The sequence below is a fragment of the Lepidochelys kempii genome, chromosome 3 (assembly GCF_965140285.1).
Source record: "Lepidochelys kempii isolate rLepKem1 chromosome 3, rLepKem1.hap1, whole genome shotgun sequence".
Taxonomy (NCBI): Eukaryota; Metazoa; Chordata; order Testudines; family Cheloniidae; genus Lepidochelys; species Lepidochelys kempii.
Window position 1 is genome coordinate 24,082,791 of NC_136382.1, and position 21,784 is coordinate 24,104,574.

The following is a 21,784-nucleotide window of genomic DNA, read 5'->3' on the forward strand; positions in this document are numbered from 1 at the left end:
GGGGTCACCCAATGAAATTAATAGGCATCAAGTTTAAAACAAAAGGAAGTACTTCTTCACACAATGCAGTCATTGCCCTGGGATATTGTGAAGGCCAAAAGTATAACTGGATTTAAAAAAAAGAATTAAATTAGTTCATGGAGGATATGTCCATCAAAGGCAATTGGGGATGCAACCCCATGCTCTGAGTGTCCCTAAAACTTCACCTGCCAGAAGCTAGGAGTGGACATAAAGGGGCGGATCACTCAAAATTACCTTGTTCTATTCATCCTCTCTGAAGTATCTGGAACTGGCTATTGTCAGAGACAGGATACCAATGGTCTGACTCAATGTGGCCATTCTTATTTTCTTATGTTTTCACAGTTTGTTAGTGGTGCTCTTGGGATTGGACTTTCAAAAATACTCAGTATTGGCCTAGCTCTGCTTCCACTGATGTCACTGGAAATTTCACCATTTACTTCCATTTAATTTCCAATTAATTAGCTTCCTCGTATTTGTGTACTTCCACTTTCTGAAGTTAAAAGCTATTGTGGTGAGCTTCTCTGGCACTATTACTGAGCAGTTCAGCCATATTCACCTCTTGGACAAAATCCTGTCTTCCACTTAGGACTAAATCAAGAATTGCCTCTCCTTTTGTTGGTTCCAGGACTATCTGCTCCAAAAAGCAGTTGTTAATGGGGTCTAGAAATTCTCTCTCTGCATCCTATCCTGAGGAGATATGAACCCAGTCAATATAGATAGCTGAAATCCCCTTTATTATTGGGTTTTCTGTTTTTGTAGCCTCTCTAATCTCCCTGATCATTTCACAGTCACCATCCTGGTCAGGTAGTAGGTAGTAGCTTCCTAGTACTATATTGTTCAAGCATAGAATTTCCATCCTTAGAGACTCTATGGTAGAGGGGGATTCACTTAAGATCTTTACTGGACTCTGATTTTTTCCACATATATTTCCACTCCCCCTAGCACAATCTATTCTGTCATTCCTATATATTTTGCACCCTGGTATTACCACATCCCATTGATTATCCTCATTATACCTAGTTTCAGTAATGGATCCTCATTTAATACCAAGCACTCTGTTTCATTCATCTTAGCATTCATACATTCTGTCAATATTCAGTTGCTTACCTGCAGGCGTTATATTTAACTAGAAATCTTTTACCTTTGACTGTTCTGCACTAGTTTCTACTTGTACTTCACCAGCGTCTTTTCTAAGCTCTTTACTAGAATATGGAGTTCCCCCTTTAATAAATTCATCTCTCAGGGATGTCTCTGCCTGAGCCATCCTGTTGGCTTTCCCCCAGTTTAAAAAATCCTCTACAACACTTTTTAATGTCACATGTCAGCAGTTTGGTTCTGATGAAGCCCAACCTGCCTGTACAGGCCCCTCCTTTCACAAAAGAGGCCACAGTTCCTAATAAACCTAAAACCCTCCTCCCTACACCATCCATCTCATTTTGTTTTCCTGATCCTGCACAAGGAATTGGAAGCATTTCAGAGAATACTACCTTGGAGGTCCTGGACTTTAATCTCTTATCTAGCAGCCTAAATTTGGCCTCCAGGACCTCTCTCCTACCTGTCACTGTGTAGTGAAGTGCACTCACCAGTGCAGCACCTCCTGCTGATCATCTTGGGAATTAGCTCTTCCAGCCTGGAGCACCCTCTGCAGGCTAGTGTCTCATCTGCCTTAGGGCTCCTGTGTCCCTCCTGGACCCCAGTGCCCCTTACCCTGGGATTCTACCCACCACAATACCCCAATACCCACAATACCTCCCAGGGGAACCCCCAACCCTCTAAACCCACCTTGCCTCAGTGACTACTGCCAGTCATCATCTAGCCCCCACTCACTGGGGCAGACTGCAGTGTATTGGCTACTCATCACTGGCAAGGGGGTTGGACTAGCTACCTCTGCAGCCTTTACCAAGGCCTGCAGTTTTACCAGGTTAGAGCTCCCTTTGCCCTGCCCCAGCACTACTCTGCTTAAGGTCCCTCACTCTCAGGCAGCTAGCCCTTCCCACCCCCAGGCTAGAGTGAGACTCCTTAGCTTCTGGCCCACAGCCCTCTTATAGGGCCAGCTGTGGCCTGATTTGAGCTGGCCTCAGCTGTGGTCAGCTACACAGTCAGCTTCCCCCAGCTGTTCTTAATCCCTTTCCCTGTTGCAGTCCTCTGCAGGGCTGCTTTTAACCCCTTCAGGGCCGGAGCAGGGGGACCACCACGCTACACACTGGTATTAATATGTACCACCTTCACAGCTGGCAGGCAACTTATCATGCAGTTCTTTTGGTCACTACAAACCCAATTGCCTATGTTTTTGATAATCAAATCCCGCATTAATATTACCTGGCTCTTCCTAGTAACTGGGTGTCATAAATATAAAGGGAAGGGGTTAAGAAGCTCTGATACAGTACTATAAAATCCTCTTACCTGTAAAGGGTTAAGAAGCTCAAGTAACCTGGCTGGCACCTGACCAAAATGACCAATGAGGGGACAAGATACTTTCAAATCTGGCGGGGGAGGGGGAAGCCATATGCAAATATCATTTGTTACCTTGTCTATCTGTCTGTGTGATGCCTGTGCCGGGGACAGATCAAGAAAGCAAGCAATCCAACTCCTATAGAGTTAGTAAGTAGTCTAGCTAGAAAATGCCTTAGAGTTTCTTTTGTTTTTGGCTTGTGAAATTCGCTTTGCTGGAGGGAATGTGTATTCCTGTTTTTGTGTCTTTTTGTAACTTAAAGTTTTTCCTAGAGGGATTCTCTATGTTTTGAATCTGACATGGAGATTATCTTCCATTCTAATTTTACAGAGTGTTTCTTTTATCTTTTTTTTTGTTCTTCTAATAAAATTCTGTTTTTTAAGAATCTGATTGGGGTTTTAGGGTCCTAAAAACCCAAGGCTGGTCTGTGCTTATCTTGGTTATTCTCAAGCCTCCTCAGGAAAGGGGCTATAAGGCTTGGGGGGATATTTTGGGGGAAGACGTCTCCAAGAGGTCTCTTCCCTGATTCTTTGTTAAATCACTTGGTGGTAGCAGCATACTGAATCCCAGATATGGAGAATTTTGTGTCTTGGGAAAGTTTTAACCTAAGTTGGTAGAAATAAGCTTAGGGGGTCTTTCATGCGGGTCCCCACATCTGTACCCCAGAGTTCAGAGTGGGGAAGGAACCCTGACACTGGGGTTCCCTCCCCGGGAGGAGTATTGTCAGTGAGAAAGAATACCATCATCTGGAAGGAGAGTCCCAACTATGAGATTGTTTCTCTCCATTCCAGCTTGATGTTCTCCTTCTCTGAGACTTTCATCCTCCTTAACAGCACAGAAGCTGTCAGACTGGGACCACTTTACTGTGTCCCTGAAAGTCTCATCTATGTACTTATCTGTCTCCCTTAGCTCCTCCAGTTCAGTCACTCTGGCCTCAAGAGCCCATATTGTGTCTCTGATGGCCATAAGCTGCTTGCACGGTGCACACATATACACCATCTTCTCACAAGGTAGGTAATCGTACATGATGCATTCAGTACAATAAACCAGATAGCTCCCACTCTGCTGTTGGACTTCTGCCTGCGTTATTTTCACTCTTGCAGAGTTTTTAGTTTTGTTTTTATTTGTTTTGTGGAGGGGTTATTGGCCTAAGTTTAGCGTATATTTGTTGGGTGTATCTGGCTCTCATGCTCCCTCTCTTATTTCCCTCACAAACCTCCCCTGTTTGCTGCTTCTGTGCACTAGCTCCTCTGATTGCTTAGGAGCTGTCCTTTTAAACCCCTCTTCTCTTGAGTTAGCCCCACCTCCTTGTCAAGGGATCCTAAAGGGATTAGTGATCAAGGATCTAGAGGGTTAGTAAACTCTCAGCCATGCCTAGCAGGCTACTTGGCTCAGCACACAGCCCTCACAACAGACCATGCTATAATCAAGCAAGCACATAGCAATGAAAACAAGCACACAACAAACAAACAAACTGACAAACTCACCCATGGGTCATATAATCTCTCCTCCTTCACCTGGAGAACTTGCTCACAAAATTCCCCTGTTTGCTGCTCCTGTTCACTAGCATAAGGCTTCTCCAAAATCCTCCTCCTATGAACCCACAAGGTCACAAAGTGTCTGTGCTAAAAGTTGATCTTTATAGTATGCCCAGAAGATTAATAAATTCTGCCGCCATAGACCAAGAAGGGAAGAGAATTTCAGAGTCAAGGACCCCTCAGAGAACAGGCTAGCAGCCACTTTTTCTCTTCTATGGTGAATGAGATCCATCTTCAATTGTGCAGTATGGCAAAAAGAATGGGGCAGACCTGCAGGGACGTGGGACCCAAACTATTTAAGACGTCCAACATTAAAACTATGAAGTGTTGTTGTATCCATGTTGATCCTAGAATATTAGCAAGACAAGGTGGGTGATGTAATAACTTTTATTGGACCAGCTTCTGATACAAGAGATTTTTTCAGCTGCTCTATTCTGTATCAGGAATACAGCATTGAGAACATTGCCTCTACACCACTAGATGAAGGAAGGAAAGATCAAAATTAAACTTATTAAATTAGTAAAAATGGAGTGGTGATAGTGAATCCTAATGTTAAGATGCATATAAGTGTGTAACTGTTAATAGTTATAAGGATTTAATAACTAATAAATACAGTTTTAAGTGGTTACAGCTAGGGATAACAAGATCCTGATTTTGGAATAATTTGGCCTATAGAAAACAGGCAGGTTAAGGTAAGATAAAGGTCACTCCAAAACCTGAAGGGAGTGGTCAGTCACACATGGTGCAGGTTTTCAATCAGGTCTGGCTTTGATTGACAGATGAGTTCACCAGCTGTGATTGGTTCATAAGACTAGACCAAATAGGGAAGCCTTTAAGATGATAGGTGGATGGATATGCTAATGATAAGGATTGAGGAAATAACCAATCGGAATAGGCCAAAACATGTATATAAGGCAGAGAGCTGATTGACTTGAGTTAGTCATTCTGAGACTAGGTAGAAAAGCAGGAGAGGAAAAAGGAAGATTAGAAGGAGCTGAAATCACTGAAGAAGAGAAAATCTGTGGTAATAGCAGATATGACCACAGACAGATCAGAGGGAAGGAAAACTACAGAAAAGTAATAGGGCAACCATAGTATAAAACACCCATAGGATTTATGAGTATATGAGTCTCAGATAATAAAGTTGAATGATTGTGTATATATCTTTGTTACTATATATATGGTTTTAGTGTTTAAGAACTTGCTGTCAGCACTCTACATATGACCACTGCATGTAGAATGTAATCACTTAAAAGTTAATGTGCTAATGAGATTTGTATTTTGTTTCTTGATATATGCTTTTAAGGTTTATTGTATCAAGGAATATTGGTATATTGAACAAAGATAATTTTGTTTTTGGGCAATTACTACCTGACTGTTTAATTCTTCAGTCAGAAAGCTGTATCCATATTTTCCCCAAGGGTCAACAAAATTAGTCTATTCTGAGGAAACCTTAGTAAAACTTATAGGATCCACCCTCTTTCACCTACAGAAACAGATAAATTGACAAGTGGGTTACTGATATAGGCAGGCCATTGTGAGGATGCCTGGAGTCTCATTTTGGGAGTAACACTTGTGTTGGAGAGAGAGACAAACTTTCAACTGACAACTTGAACTCCACCTGAAAACCCAAGGGAACTCAGTATAATGATCAGATAGTTGGTGATGTATATTGTCTGTGTGGTATCCCACAGGTTAAGTCAATACGTTTCGTATTCATTTGATCTTCCTTGAAGTCCCTTTGTGCAGCCCCATGTACTAGAGTCTAATCTTGAGGAAACAGACATAGATGATGGGGTGATGACTTAGGAGTTGCTCTGTACTAATTCATGAATACTATGATGCTCTGATTATGGAATATTCACTGGATGAATATATTGGTTTCATTTAGTAGAGGGATGTCAGGAAAAACAAACAGGAAGGAGAATTCATGGCAGGACAGAAAAAAAAATAGACTGACAGTTGGTACAAGACAATGCCAGGACAAAAACGGTCTGGGAACACAGAAGATTCAAAGACCTGTGGTAGGTTTATTAAAGAAACACTCTCTCAAGAAAGGGGGTAGTTATTCAGGGGGACCAGACTGAGCTGTAGATAATCACTGGTGGTGCCTGAATAAATTAGGACTGCTAAAGTTACCATCAAGGCAGGGTAAGATTTTAGGAGAAACAGAGATATGTGTTGACTGTTGCTGTTAAATGCATTGTTCCTATTGGTAAATAAACAATATTTTGGTTTAAGATGGCTGTCTGCTCACTACATGCACCACTGGTCGCAGACTCCTGAAGGGAAGAGCCACCAGTGCCTGAATTCAGCCAGAACGGCTGGGTAAGATGGTAGATACACAGATGCTATAGCCCAGGGCCTGATCTAGGAGTGGGAGAATTGCAGAATTCCACCCCCAGAGAGGTAAAGGCACAAGACCTAAGAGCTGAGGTGGTGCACTCAGAAGGAAGTTTTGAACTCTCCTTGGCACGTGCAGGTGTAGATGCAGAATGGTATTTTGGCTACAGCTGCTATTTAATCATTTAAAAGCAGCCCTGGATCTTCTAAAAGCCTTACATTGTGAATTGAGTCAGAACTGGCAGATGCAATCCCTCAGCCATATGCAAATATCATTTGTTATCTTGTCTAGTTGCTCCGCTGAACCCATCAACATCCAGCTTCCCCCATTTGGGAAGGCAGTCCGTATCCATTTGGCAAGGCAGTCCATATCAAGTAATGCCCTCGGAAGAAGGAGCCTGTGTCCTGAATGGTAGCTTCTGCCCTGGAGGAACGCATTCACAATTTCTGCCAGCAATGGACCCATACTTCCACACTGTCCTTTGTCATCCAGGAAAGACATGGATCCAGATTACAGGCCAATGACAGCATGCTCAGAACTGTACAAAACACAGTGGAAGGCACTGATGCTGGCTGAAGGAATGAAACCCTGGCTATTGACTTCATTGAAGCCAGGAGTTCACCCTAAAAGTCCAGTTCTGCATGTGACGAACCTTATTCCATTTGGACCAAATAATGACCCTTGCTACAATTTGTGCAGGGTACTGAGGCATTTGCCAGCCATAGAATGGGCAGCTGCACAGTGGGGAGAGAAGCCTTAACCTGGAAAATGGGAATGGAAAGGGACAGGGAATAATTGGAGCCTTGGGTCCTCCCTCTTACCTATGCAGACTTGTGCACTGGGGGGGAAGCTAACCTGGAATGGGAGGGAGTGGAAGTAATACACGCCAGGAAGAGACGGCTTACTTCTCTTGTAGCAGAAGGGGGAATCAGGGACTGAACTGCAGCTTTGAGTCACAGTTTGGCTCTATGGGAAGCCCTGAACATAGCACAGACAGCAAGGTGCCAATCAAGCCTTGTAGGATGCTCTCACACATAAATATATAGGCCATACAAAGACTGAACCAATGTGAAAGCACCACATTAAACATACAAAAAGAGTATGAATGTAACTGGGGCAAAGTCATTTGTCTTGTGTAGAGTCATTTATTTGTGCCAGGGGGGTTACCACAGAAAGGTCTTGAAACTACAGTCAGAGATAAATAGCATATTATAATAGAGTTAGTAAATGCTAATACAAAACTGAGAGAGATTCAGGTACTGATCCTACAGGATCAGGCCTGTAGAAAAAAGGTTGTGGAGGGGGACATATTCCTTGGCTAGGATGTTATTGCATGTTTAGAGCCAGGGAAAAGGGACTTTCCTTTGCTTCTCCATCCATTAGAAATGACTTATCTTGTGCGAAGGGAAAAAGATCATAGCAAATATGGGCCTGATTCCCCACCGCCTTTCATATTGTGTAATTATGTCCATCTCTTCATGGTGAGTGTAAAATGCCACCACATCAGAACAGTAGCATGTTACTCATTGGCATGGTGTAAATGAATACATGAGGCACAAGATGGAGGGGAGGGCAGGGGAGGGGAGGGCTAATTCCTCTTACACTTGTCTTGTCATGCTGGATAGTCTACGTGGTAGAATTAATTACTTTTTCGATGGTATGAAGTGAGAGAACTTTGGCAATACGCAGCCACAAATGGACATTTATATATCTAGCTTCCCAAAACAAAGCTCAGTTTCGATTAGTACCCCCCAAGGACCATCTTCCTACTGAGGGGGCAAAACGAAGGAAATACTATTGTCTCTTGAGTTTCTTAGGTTACTGCAAATTGCCCCTCTCTAAAACCAAAAGACTGCTCCGTACATTGGGATTTTACTATCCCAATTCATCATAATCTCAAAGAGAACAGAAAAGGAAGTGTTTCTGGGTTTTTGGCACTCTGGTTTTCAGAAAAAAAGATAATTTCCTACTGATTAAAATATGATTTTTTTTGGCAAATCCTTTCAGCCAGCTTTGGAATCCCACAACCTTCCCCCTTCCAAACCTGGCAGGATTGACTCAACTTGAGTGAGCTCTTGGCTCACAAAGGTCCCTTAAACTCCTCACTATTTAAGCACTGATCCACGTGGCGCACCACTAAAGGCAAAAGAATCTGCCTGCATAGATTACAGGATCAGGACTTTAGATTAGGAACTCTCTGGGGCAGAGACGGTCTTTAATGTTAGGTATGTACAGCGCTTAGCACAATGTGGGTCCAATCCTGACTGGAGCCTCTGGGCACTATGGTAATACATAAAATAACTAATAGTATGTGAAGCATTCAGTCTAGAAACAAGATTTAACCTACCTTTACTTTTATTTTTTAAATTCCCTCCCCACCCCCCACCATGTCTCTGAAATCCTCTTTGCATTTCCCGGTTTACTGAAGATATCCAGATAGGATCAGGCCATGTTGTCTTATATATATCATTGTTTGCAGTGTGACTTCTGGGGCTTGTGAGGTGACATTCAGGAATATCTTCAATTAACTGGATTTGCTAGAAGGACTTCATAAAACGGGAAAAGATGGAATTTAAAGGCCTTCATAAAACGGGAAAAGATGGAATTTAAAGGCCTAGTTAAAACTTATTTCTGTGCTGAAAGCCCCCACAGCTTGGTTAGCAAGGCAGTCAACAGAGAAACCTGTTTCACTTTGCACTGCAGTTCAGCTATACAATTTTAAATAAAGGTCTTCCAATCTTCATAGAAGCCACAACTCACTACAAATATAAGAGATGCAATTTGGAGATACCTGATGGTCGAATGTGGTAAATACAAACAAAAAGGACCAAGAGCTGTTGCTAAATTATGTGTTAACTGTCATTCCTATAGAATAGAGGTTCAAGTAGAACTTCCCAAGTAAAACACAATATTTATATAATATCAGCTTGCTGGTCTGCCAAATATCCATTAAACAGTACAGATCTGGTACCATGGATCTTTGCAGTGTACCATTACAATTGATTTTACTGGCACAGAGAAAAGGACTTAACATTTGAAGTTGTGTTCAAGAAATATGAGCAATAATTGAAACCATCACAATATTTTCAACTCTTTTTCTTAGAGCAAGAAGGTCAACAGTCAAGAAAAACCCTTTCTCAACACAAAGCGTGAAAGCATCTGGTTTCAGCAGCAGTATTGCTCTCATGGAGCGTGCAAGAACATGCAGGTTTTAATGTTGACACTGCTGCAGTATGATCTTGGGCCATTCTTGGCCCCATACAGGTGGCATAAACCTCACACAAGTCCTTTTCACAGATACCTGTGGCATTGGGGAGTCGGCATAGAACCTCCAGCTGGCGTAGAACTAGCCAACCCAGCTCCCACCCCTCCCTCCTCACAGCCTCAGGTGAATGGCTACACTGGGGATGCGAAGGGTACCATGCTGGTATTGAGAAGGCGGGGGGAGGGCAAATGGCAGGAGCACAATTCACTCTGGCTATCCCCAATTGGCATATGCTCCCTAGGGGATCGCTACCAGCTGGTGCAATTTAGAGACGCCTCCAGCCTTGTACCTGAGGCCATCACTGGTTCTCTGATGCCAAAACCTCCAGCAGAAGCTGGACACAGAAGAGAATCCTGACCACTCTCTCAGCTTCCTCATCTATATATTAGGGATGGTAAAAGACTTACCTACTCCCTTGGTAGCTAATGTCTATCCAATGCATTGAGAATGTAAAGCAACATACAAGTGCTAAGTATGATTCTCCTTTGCGTACAGCACTTACTGACCTCTACTCACACTCTTGTAGTGTTGCCTATGAATCATGGGAATGTGTCCAATCCTCTCTGTCATTGAAACAGTGGCAGGGGCAACTGTAAAGTGAGTGGGGGAGTGCAGCAGTCACCTCAACTTTTCTGGCATTTAGCACAAGAAAGAGCCACCCCAAAGATGATGGGTTGAAAATGACTCATCTTCACACTGCATCTTTGTCACCCAGAGAGGTGACCATGCCTGCCACAGAGATATTGTACACCGTTACTATCTCTCTGAAATGACAGCTGTTTCATAGGGGTTTTGGAGAGAGCTGAGGGTATGCGTCTCACAAAGATGAAAGGGTAGAAAGGAGTTTCTGCAGGAGTGGCTGACTGGCTGAGCTCCTGTGGGAATAATTACTTTAATGCGGCTGGGATTTCACTGAATTATTAATTATGCTAGGGAGCCTGGAGCCTTGGATACATTTAATTATTTTACATTTAATTTAAATAAACAAGGGTATTTCTTGTCTGCATTATCTGATCAGATAACTATAAAGAAGATGAAAGCAACAGAAATAAGAATAAAATAACACAAGCACTAAGCACTGAGAAACTGATTTGCTACAAATATGCATCAACCCCACGATGCTACACACCCTTCGGAACCTAGCCTCTCAATGATAGTAAGCAGTACTTGAGAGAGTGCCCTGCAGTGGACTTACATGGTCTCTGGCCACTGTGAGATAGTCCACTGTGAATCCGTTTGACATGTTTATGTTCTGAATCCACACTCTAGCAAGATGAAGTCAGCTTTTGCATTTGATTATGCACATTGGGCCAAATCGTGATCCCACGGAAGTGCTGGGACTTGCTCTGGCCTATTGAAATGGGGCAAAGCTAAGATGTCTTAAAATATATTAGCAAACTCTATAATATATAAGACTCCTCTCAGGCCAACAGAAGGGTATGAACTCTGGGTCTTCCACATTAAAAACACAAGCCTCTGCTACTAGCGCTAAAGTATTAACACTATGAGCTACTGTCCCTGAACTAAATAGTAAAGCTCTCATTGAATTTAATGGCTCAGGATGAGGGACTAGGTCCCTTTGCTGCAAACTAACAGCTTCACAAACCTCTTTGAATCAGCCACTAGAGGATGGTGCATAGCACACGCCAAAGACAGGGTTACATTAACATTAAAACACAGTCAGTCTGGATAAAGAGCTTTTCACTCATTTGCAACACTGTTCATTGGTAGACAAATGGTTTTGTTCCAGAAAATAAACACTCCCCTCACCCCCTCAGATGGAATGTCTTGTAAAAAGTGAAGATCATAAATGCATAGCAGACACAGGAATTTATTTTAGATCAGTTGTGGCACAGAAGTAAAACAAACAAGAAAAAATTCACGTCGGGAGGCTGACCTCTCGTTGGTTTCTGGCTCAGAAGGACTGCAGGTGTGGCCACGTCAGGCCATACGTTTCTTGTCCTTCACAAGTTTCTGCACAGGGTTCACACTCCTCAATCACCTATATTCATGCTTCAGGGATTAAGCCGACCTCTAGCTATTGGAGAAAGGAAGAAATTTTCCCATGGGGCAGGTTATCCCATAACTGCCTACACTGCAGTGTTTCTTGCACCATGTCTCTCAAGCATCTGGACTCTGTCAGTAACAGGACTAAACTAACCCCTATTCTGATTCAGGAGAGTAATTCCTATGTTCCAATACTCACCAGGTTTGTGCCATGGTGCACAAAGGGTAGTGAAAGTTTGTGGTGTGGCAAAACAGTGGACTTGGCCATGGCAGGACTTCTTAAAACCCACTCCTGCTCAAACTTCACCGTGCAGCAGCAATTTTGGGCAAGAATTGTCACACCTGCCCAGATCCAAACAAAAATGGAGCAGCACACTGAAAGCAGCTGTTGATCAGCAGAATGAGGGGTGTTTGCCCCTGCTCGGGTGGGCATATTTGCTTCCTACAACTTCCTCCCCATCCAGCCAGCTCAGGACTTGATCCAGGCTGATTCTTGCCTTTTACACAGAAAAAACCTTACATTTCGGCTTTGCCAACTCTCCCAACTTTATCATGAGACACATAATGTTTGGTGTTTTTCTTAAAGCTACAGCTCCTGGAAATAAATGACTATATGAGAATCTCAGCTTTTCTTTGAAAATAAAGATTCCAGACCTTCTTCCTGGTGGCAGAGAAGCTCTTGCAAATGTGATTCAAGTGTACCCCAAAGGCTCAGAAAGCAATGTTATAGAACCCACATTGTCTTTTTAAAAGATCCTCATGATTTTTAAGCCAATCTCACAGTTTTTGTGGCCTGGGCTGTTTTTTGAATCTTTGGCGTTGGCGAGCCTGATTGCTGATTTTTATCAAAGAGCATCTAAAGCAAAAATTGATTGTTATTAAACATTTACTCGTATGAAGTATAATATAGATACCCAGTTCCCAAAACATATACACTAAGTGATAGCCCCCACCCCAAACTTACGTTGTAACACTCCAAGGCTACACAGGGCAACAGTTCAGATAAAGGACATCCTAGTTGAGGAGGCCCAAAATGTTGTTAGGTTAATATAAATTAACATGCTTCTCTTTTCTTTGGCTTTTAAACCCTTGTTTTAGTCTTCAGTTTAATGGAAAAAGCCAGATACTTTGTATTCCCTGTGAAAGACACACATATCTTATGGAAAACAACTGCGACAGAGCCCTAGGTAATACTTTCACTTTAAGCATTGAGTACACTCTAGCTTCACTACCCTTTGTGCACCATGCAACAAACCTGGTGAGTACTGGAACATAGGAATTACTCTCCTGAATCAGAACAGGGGTTAGTTTAGTCCTGTTACTGACAGAGTCCAGCTTATGAATCATGCAGTATGTCATCACAGTTTTGCATGGTCTGCCTATTGTATTTTATTATGTATTCTAGCAAGTTGTGCAGCATCCTAAGCAACTTGTGAGGCAGGGTCTAGACATAATTAAGACAATTAAATATGCCAGCTCGTTACATTTAATATTATAGCCATGAATAATGCCTTACAATATACTTCAGTAATCTATCACCGTAATATTTATTGATATCCTTGAAATCCATTGCTATAATATCCAAGACTTGGGTTCAATCCAGTTCCTAGTGGAGGTATCCATATCAGAAAAGCCACCACCCAACTTGACAAACTTATTTGTAGTCTCCGAAGAGAAAAACCAAGAACCGAGAAAGCCAAGCAACTAAACTACCTGCTCACACTCCCAGGATGCAGGTCTGAGTTTGGACTCAGGGGTGGGGGAGTGCGGTAAAGCTTGCATAACTCACTGATGAGTGTATGCTACAAATCTCCCACATCTCCTGATCTGCAGAAGAGCTGAGTCAGTTACAGCCCCAACTGGCAAGTCTTGGCTCTTTATCTCACACAGTTGTCGTTCATGTTTTTAGATCTAGAGGTTCCCTGGTTCTCCTCCAGTGTGGCAGTCAAGCTGGCAGCCATCAGATGTGTGCTACTGTTGCTAAAGGCCTCAATTCTATATACCTTACTGTGGCAAAAATCACATCATCTTCATCATTTCCTTCCCCTACTTGCTCCTCTTGCTCAGTGAATTATCCTCGTCACAGCTCACTTGTGTTTGATGAAAGGGACACCAGTCACTGGGGTAGCATATTGCCAAAGCAGGGGAACACTGGATGGAGCCCAGAAGGGCAAGCACTCCATATGGATGTGACAAGATCTGCAGCTTGTGGGCCAGGTTTGCCCACAGATTTTGCCCATTCTACATCACCAATAGTACTTCTCTTCTCCGCTACCCCAACCTACTAAGTAGATAATGCATCAGGTTCTCTGGGAGTTTAAATTAATACAGCTTCTCCCTTTAAATTCAATATCATGCAGAGGAAATAATATTACCCCTGATTTTTAACTTGAAATAGTCTATTATTTGTAGGAATTGGACTGTTTCTCAAATGCTCCTTCACCCTAATATGAAGAGAATGTTTGCTCTGTCTCTAGCTATAACCTAAATTTGGCTTCAAAGAGAGAAAACTGACCCTCTGTACAGTTCCTATCAGAGATTGCCAAGTTATCCTGAAGATACTAAAACAATTCACAGTTAGCTGAGAGTGACAACTTGAACATTCACTTATCAAGTACAGCAATTTATTTTTACTATGTTTGCAAAATGGCTCACGCCCAGCTAATTTTACTCAGAGGAACAAACACTGCCACAGCCAGCAGGCACAAAATGTGCAACAATAATCCTTAAGGCAACATATTGTAATTTGCCTTCTTCTGTTTAATGCCATGTCAAACAGAAGGATTTCTACACATTTCAGATGGTGACTAAGCTGCCCTGCTTTAGTTTGAGTAAAAATTGATTTACTTCAGAAAGCAGTGATAGATGAAGCATATGACATGTACTGAGCATGCCTAGTTCCATGTTCATGCCAAAAAATTCCCAGAAGGATAAATCTCGTTTCCTGCCTTACTTCACAGAATTTAACTTTTTAAAACAAGTCATGTTCTGTGGTTTGAATTCTGTGTTTATATCAGCGTTTGTTTCCAGGCTCATGGACGATAATAGTACATTGGTCTGCAAAGTCTGAACGTTCTCTTCAACAGAGAAATCACTGGGTCTTAATCTCACTTTCAGTCTTATTATTTGCATTAATTTTTATAAACCAGCCTTTAAAGATAAGTTGCAGTAAAAGTTGATATTTTCCAGGTATACGCTGGAAAGAATGTGAACTTGAGCTTTCATTTAAGTCAAAGTTATTTCCATGATTTCAGGCTGTACTTATATATTCATACTGTAGGCTTTATTTATTTTAGAAAATATGTAACTAGAAATTAAGATTTGATTTTTAAAATATGTTCTATGTTTAAATTGAATTATGTAGCACATATCTAAAGCCTTTGTTATCCATTGTACAAAACTAGATTCTTCTCCAATTAGAAGCAGCTTTGAAATCATACTGCTCCTGTTAGCACCATAATATTTTAGAGTACAGTCTGTTTCTTTCAGGGGTCCCATTAATAATCCCTTTCTCCAGAAACTTCCATGTATGTGAAAACGTATTTCTTTCTTTAAAATGAGGTATAGTTGTATATTTGAGCCCCAAATCTAGCCCCTAAAACTTTGAAAGGGCATCGTTCTCTCTGTCTCTCCAGAACTCAACCCGGATGAGAATTTTGCTCTTAGGGGCTCTCTCTGTAGTTAAAACACTTTTGGAATGCTCCAAATTCTGATCAGAATCAGAATCCAAAGTGTTCACCTCCAATTTACTTCAAATTCTCTTTCCCCGCATAACCTCATGAGATTCTGGCTAAAGGGAAGTTGTACTATATAGGAATAGAAAAATCCCATGACAAACGAGGCTGGTACATGAGTGTATACACATTCTTTAGCTAGTTTTTCATTATAGTTTCTTGCCTTTCTAGCTGCTCATTTTTTCAGGCTTATTATAATTAGCTTCTCGTTTGCCTACTCTCCATTCCAATTATTTCACTTTTTTTTCCCCATTGGATTATTTGTCTCCTTCCTTGTTTCCTTTCCTAGGTGTATCACAAATATAATTGGGTTAATAATGCTCAAATGGGGTTGAAAATAAGCAAAATGGGTTCACCTACCCCTATTTTTGATTCTGCCTCCTATCTCTCTCACCTTGCTCAAGCAATAAATTATTTCACTTATTTCAGTAGGAATACTCTTGTAAATAAGGTGACCAGAATTGGGCCCAGTCGCTGAACTCCTGGCCCCTTTGAAGCCCGTGGCAAAACTCCCATTGACTTCACTGGGACTAAGCATTTTACCCAATATCTTTAGAAGTGGCACAGTTTGAAAACAAACATTCATACATGTTACATATTTCTACAGCATATTCTTTTCCACTAGAAAATCTGGCATGAGTACATTATAAAGAAGAGTAATTTTCAGCAACCTATCTCATGCATCAATATTTAATATATGCCAGTAGTTGTGTTATTCTAAATATATATATATATATTACACATGCACAGTAAACAAAAATGATTAATTTATGATTCTGCAGAAAAACCTGAGTGTCTCTGGATTAAGTTCAGAAGTGTGTGCAACAAGAGTGATGTAGTGGTGGGAGTCTGCTATAGACCACCGGACCAGGGGGATGAGGTAGATGAGGCTTTCTTCCGGCAGCTCACGGAAGCTACTAGATCGCATGCCCTGATTCTCATGGGTGACTTTAATTTTCCTGATATCTGCTGGGAGAGCAATACAGCGGTGCATAGACAATCCAGGAAGTTTTTGGAAAGCGTAGGGGACAATTTACTGGCGCAAGTGCTAGAGGAGCCAACTAGGGGGGGCGCTTTTCTTGACCTGCTGCTCACAAACCGGGTAGAATTAGTGGGGGAAGCAAAAGTGGATGGGAATCTGGGAGGCAGTGACCATGAGTTGGTTGAGTTCAGGATCCTGACGCAGGGAAGAAAGGTAAGCAGCAGGATACAGACCCTGGACTTCAGAAAAGCAGACTTCGACTCCCTCAGGGAACGGATGGCCAGGATCCCCTGGGGGACTAACTTGAAGGGGAAAGGAGTCCAGGAGAGCTGGCTGTATTTCAAGGAATCCCTGTTGAAGTTACAGGGACAAACCATCCCGATGAGTCGAAAGAATAGTAAATATGGCAGGCGACCAGCTTGGCTTAATGGTGAAATCCTAGCGGATCTTAAACATAAAAAAGAAGCTTACAAGAAGTGTAAGGTTGGACATATGACCAGGGAAGAGTATAAAAATATTGCTCGGGCATGTAGGAATGATATCAGGAGGGCCAAATCGCACCTGGAGCTGCAGCTAGCCAGAGATGTTAAGAGTAACAAGAAGGGTTTCTTCAGGTATGTTGGCAACAAGAAGAAAGCCAAGGAAAGTGTGGGCCCCTTGCTGAATGAGGGAGGCAACCTAGTGACAGAGGATGTGGAAAAAGCTAATGTACTCAATGCTTTTTTTGCCTCTGTTTTCACTAACAAGGTCAGCTCCCGGACTGCTGCGCTGGGCATCACAAAATGGGGAAGAGATGGCCAGCCCTCTGTGGAGATAGAGGTGGTTAGGGACTATTTAGAAAAGCTGGACGTGCACAAGTCCATGGGGCCGGACGAGTTGCATCCGAGAGTGCTGAAGGAATTGGCGGCTGTGATTGCAGAGCCATTGGCCATTATCTTTGAAAACTCGTGGCGAACCGGGGAAGTCCTGGATGACTGGAAAAAGGCTAATGTAGTGCCAATCTTTAAAAAAGGGAAGAAGGAGGATCCTGGGAACTACAGGCCAGTCAGCCTCACCTCAGTCCCTGGAAAAATCATGGAGCAGGTCCTCAAAGAATCAATCCTGAAGCACTTACATGAGAGGAAAGTGATCAGGAACAGCCAGCATGGATTCACCAAGGGAAGGTCATGCCTGACTAATCTAATCGCCTTTTATGATGAGATTACTGGTTCTGTGGATGAAGGGAAAGCAGTGGATGTATTGTTTCTTGACTTTAGCAAAGCTTTTGACATGGTCTCCCACAGTATTATTGTCAGCAAGTTAAAGAAGTATGGGCTGGATGAATGCACTATAAGGTGGGTAGAAAGTTGGCTAGATTGTCGGGCTCAACGGGTAGTGATCAATGGCTCCATGTCTAGTTGGCAGCCGGTATCAAGTGGAGTGCCCCAAGGGTCGGTCCTGGGGCCGGTTTTGTTCAATATCTTCATAAATGATCTGGAGGATGGTGTGGATTGCACTCTCAGCAAATTTGCGGATGATACTAAACTGGGAGGAGTGGTAGATACGCTGGAGGGGAGGGATAGGATACAGAAGGACCTAGACAAATTGGAGGATTGGGCCAAAAGAAATCTGATGAGATTCAATAAGGATAAGTGCAGGGTCCTGCACTTAGGACGGAAGAATCCGATGCACTGCTACAGACTAGGGACTGAATGGCTAGGCAGCAGTTCTGCGGAAAAGGACCTAAGGGTGACAGTGGACGAGAAGCTGGATATGAGTCAGCAGTGTGCCCTTGTTGCTGTTAGGATATAGATATTCAGGCCTGTCTGCAAAGGCCTGTACTCTAAGAATTTAGGTGTATTCTTATCACTTGGCTAGTGATAGAGGTATAAAAGAAAGAATCAAGATCACTGTCTGCTGGTGTAAGGGCCTTCTCTTACTGTGACAGTCTGAGGCCCTGTTCTTAGGCTAAGGCCTTTGGCTAAGCAGCAGAGGCAGCCATAAGCTGGGAAGCGAACGGTCACATCCTCACATTCCAAACTAGTCACATTGAAATAAGGTGCTATTGGGCTGTTAGGCACTATCAGGACAGGATTGTATTCCTATCACCTCCAGAGAAAGGGAAGTGCCTAGAAAATGTAAAAGGAAACTTAGTTTGATAGCATCCTGTCTGGCAAGAACTCACTTATCAATAGCTGGGATGTGAAATCCTCACTTCTGTATTGTTTTGTCATTATAGTTCCCACTTTGCTGTTGTTTGTCTGTATAATCTCTGTCTGGTTCTGTGATTGTTCCTGTCTGCTGTATAATTAATTTTGCTGGGTGTAAACTAATTGAGGTGGTGGGATATAATTGGTTACATAATCATGTTACAATATGTTAGGATTGGTTAGTTAAATTTCAGGAAAATGATTGGTTAAGGTATAGCTAAGCAGAACTCAAGTTTTACTATATAATCTGTAGTCAATGAGGAAGTGATGGGGTGTGGGTGGGGGTGGGCATGTGGGTGTGTGAGATGGGAACAGGGAATGGGGGTAAGAAAATTGGAATCATGTTTTGCTAAAGGGGGAGATGGGAACAGGGAATGGGGGTAAGAAAATTGGAATCATGTTTTGCTAAAGGGGGAAATGGGAACAGGGAATGGGAGTAAGGAAGTTGGAATCATGTTTGGCTAAGGGCAGGAATGGGAACAGGGACACAGGTGTAAGGCTTTGTGGTGTCAGAGCTGGGAAGGAGGATACTAAGGAAGGAAACTGGAATCATGCTTGCTGGAAGTTCACCCCAATAAACATCGAATTGTTTGCACCTTTGGACTTCGGGTATTGTTGCTCTCTGTTCATGCGAGAAGGACCAGGGAAGTAAGTGGGTGAAGGAATAAGCCCCCTAACAGTTGCCAAGAAGGCCAATGGCATTTTGGGATGTATAAGTAGGGGCATAGTGAGCAGATTGAGGGACGTGATCGTTCCCCTCTATTCGACATTGGTGAGGCCTCATCTGGAGTACTGTGTCCAGTTTTGGGCCCCACACTACAAGAAGGATGTGGATAAATTGGAGAGAGTCCAGCGAAGGGCAACAAAAATGATTAGGGGACTGGAACACATGACTTATGAGGAGAGGCTGAGGGAGCTGGGATTGTTTAGCCTGCAGAAGAGAAGAATGAGGGGGGATTTGATAGCTGCTTTCAACTACCTGAAAGGGGGTTCCAAAGAGGATGGCTCTAGACTGTTCTCAATGGTAGCAGATGACAGAACGAGGAGTAATGGTCTTAAGTTGCAGTGGGGGAGGTTTAGATTGGATATTAGGAAAAACTTTTTCACTATGAGGGTGGTGAAACACTGGAATGCATTACCTAGGGAGGTGGTAGAATCTCCTTCCTTAGAGGTTTTTAAGGTCAGGCTTGACAAAGCCCTGGCTGGGATGATTTAACTGGGAATTGGTCCTGCTTTGAGCAGGGGGTTGGACTAGATGACCTTCTGGGGTCCCTTCCAACCCTGAGATTCTATGATTCCTTTTTTCTTTAACTAATAGGGGGACAGAGAAAGGGGTTCTGCACGGTGTTTGGCTGTAGGAGCTGAAGAGTATATAGAACAGCTGGAGTTTGTCTGATATGAAAGTTCTATGTGCTGCTGTTTGTTTCTTCTGAGTGAACAGAGCATCTTCTTATCATTAACTATTATATAAACTGCAGCACATATTCTGCTGAAGGAAAGAATTCTTGTGTTATATGTGTTCAGGGAATGTATCATTTTTCTGCTCCTCTACACTGGGTGAAATTCAGAAGCTTTTAGGAAATTATAATAAAGACAAGAAAACAAACCATGCTGAACTAATTTATTTGGTATTAATTTTTAGTAGTATTTTTATTTAGTATTATTACTTAGTTTGTCTCTTACAGCTGTGCTTGAAGGCTAGAACTAGATTGGGCCCTCTTGTGTTAGGCACCCTACCAACATATAATAAATGACAGCTCCTGCTCCTAGTGTTAATGTTCTGAAGTAAACCCATAAACCCTAAAGTCCTCTCCTCTTGGGCTGTCCATGCAAAGTTGCATGCCCTCACACAAAGGGCAGCTCTGAGATTGCTGCAAAGATGTCCTCTGTCGAAAGCAGTTGTAATTGTAAACTGCATTCCCCCTTTTGCCCTCCAAATGGTAACAAGAGAGGCAGCCTCAGCAGTTTGCCCTGTGCGGGGGAAGGGAAGAGGCAAGTAGAAAGAGACCAACTGTCCTCATGTCCTCAGCAACACACAGAACTGACACATTGGACAAACTCCAGCTGTTCTACGTACTTCCCAGCTCCTACAGCCAAAACGCACGGAGACCCCCTTTCTTCGTCTCCCCTATTGCTCCAGTGGAGACTGTGTGACTCCAGGCCGTGAGAGGAAGTGACACAGGGGAAAGGGAGAGGCCCAGCAGCAGTGACATTATGACCTTGCTGCACAAGAGGAGGCTAAGCCAACATCATTACACAAAAAGAGCAGCAGTAAGCAAGAGCAAGAATGGGGGAGAGTCTTTTGTTCTCTGAACTATTGGTACATTTGGATTAAAGGGTTAAAAATAGAGCATAGAAGATAATAGGCCTTTTATTGGACTGACTGACGTTGATCAATGAGGACCTGCCCAGGCTTCTCAACTGCTCCAGCAGTCTGGGGGAAATACTTTGTGTAAATAGTTTTTCACTGAAAGATGCAGATTTGGGGGGATCAAAACTGTCCACCAATTTGGGTTGATTTCAGTGAATGTTTTCTGTCAAAAAAAAAACAAAAAGAAAAATAAATAAATTGGTAAATGTCAAGCTAGTTTATTTTGGCATTTCTGAAATTAAAAAATTTGACTTTTTATATTTGAAAGAAGTTTTGTTTTGGAATTGCCCTGAATTTTATTTTATAAATCATTCAACCCTCTCAACCTCTCCCAATGAACCAAAATGTTTCATTTTGGGTGGAACAAAACATTACAGTTGATCTGAAATGAAGTTTTTATGCTTTTTTGTTCTGTCAAATTTTAAAAAAATAATTCACTTTGGGACAATCTGAAGTAATTTTTTTAATTATTAGCTTTTTGTTTAGCCACTGAACCAACCAACCCCCCCCCCAGTTATTCACCCAGCTCTACTTTCTACCCACTTGCTTCCTTCACACTCTTGTTTCCTGCTCCTCTTCCTATCTAATGCTGCTGGCATAGCCTCCTCTGGTGCAGCAATGTCAAATTGGCACTGCTGCTGTGCCTCGCTTTCCTCACTGTCAATTCCTCTCTCAGCCTGATGTCCTACTATTTCCACTGGATCAATAACATAGTATGAGGACAGTTGCACTCTTTCCCCTGGCCTCTCCCCCTTCCTCTTTGTAGAGGATAGTAGCTCAGATATCAGTATCGGTGGCACCAGATCCTTAAGTCACATCACTAGTAGAGTGCAGTGTGATAGGCTCTGGTTTCCAAGACCCTGGAATATTTTGTGGGAGCA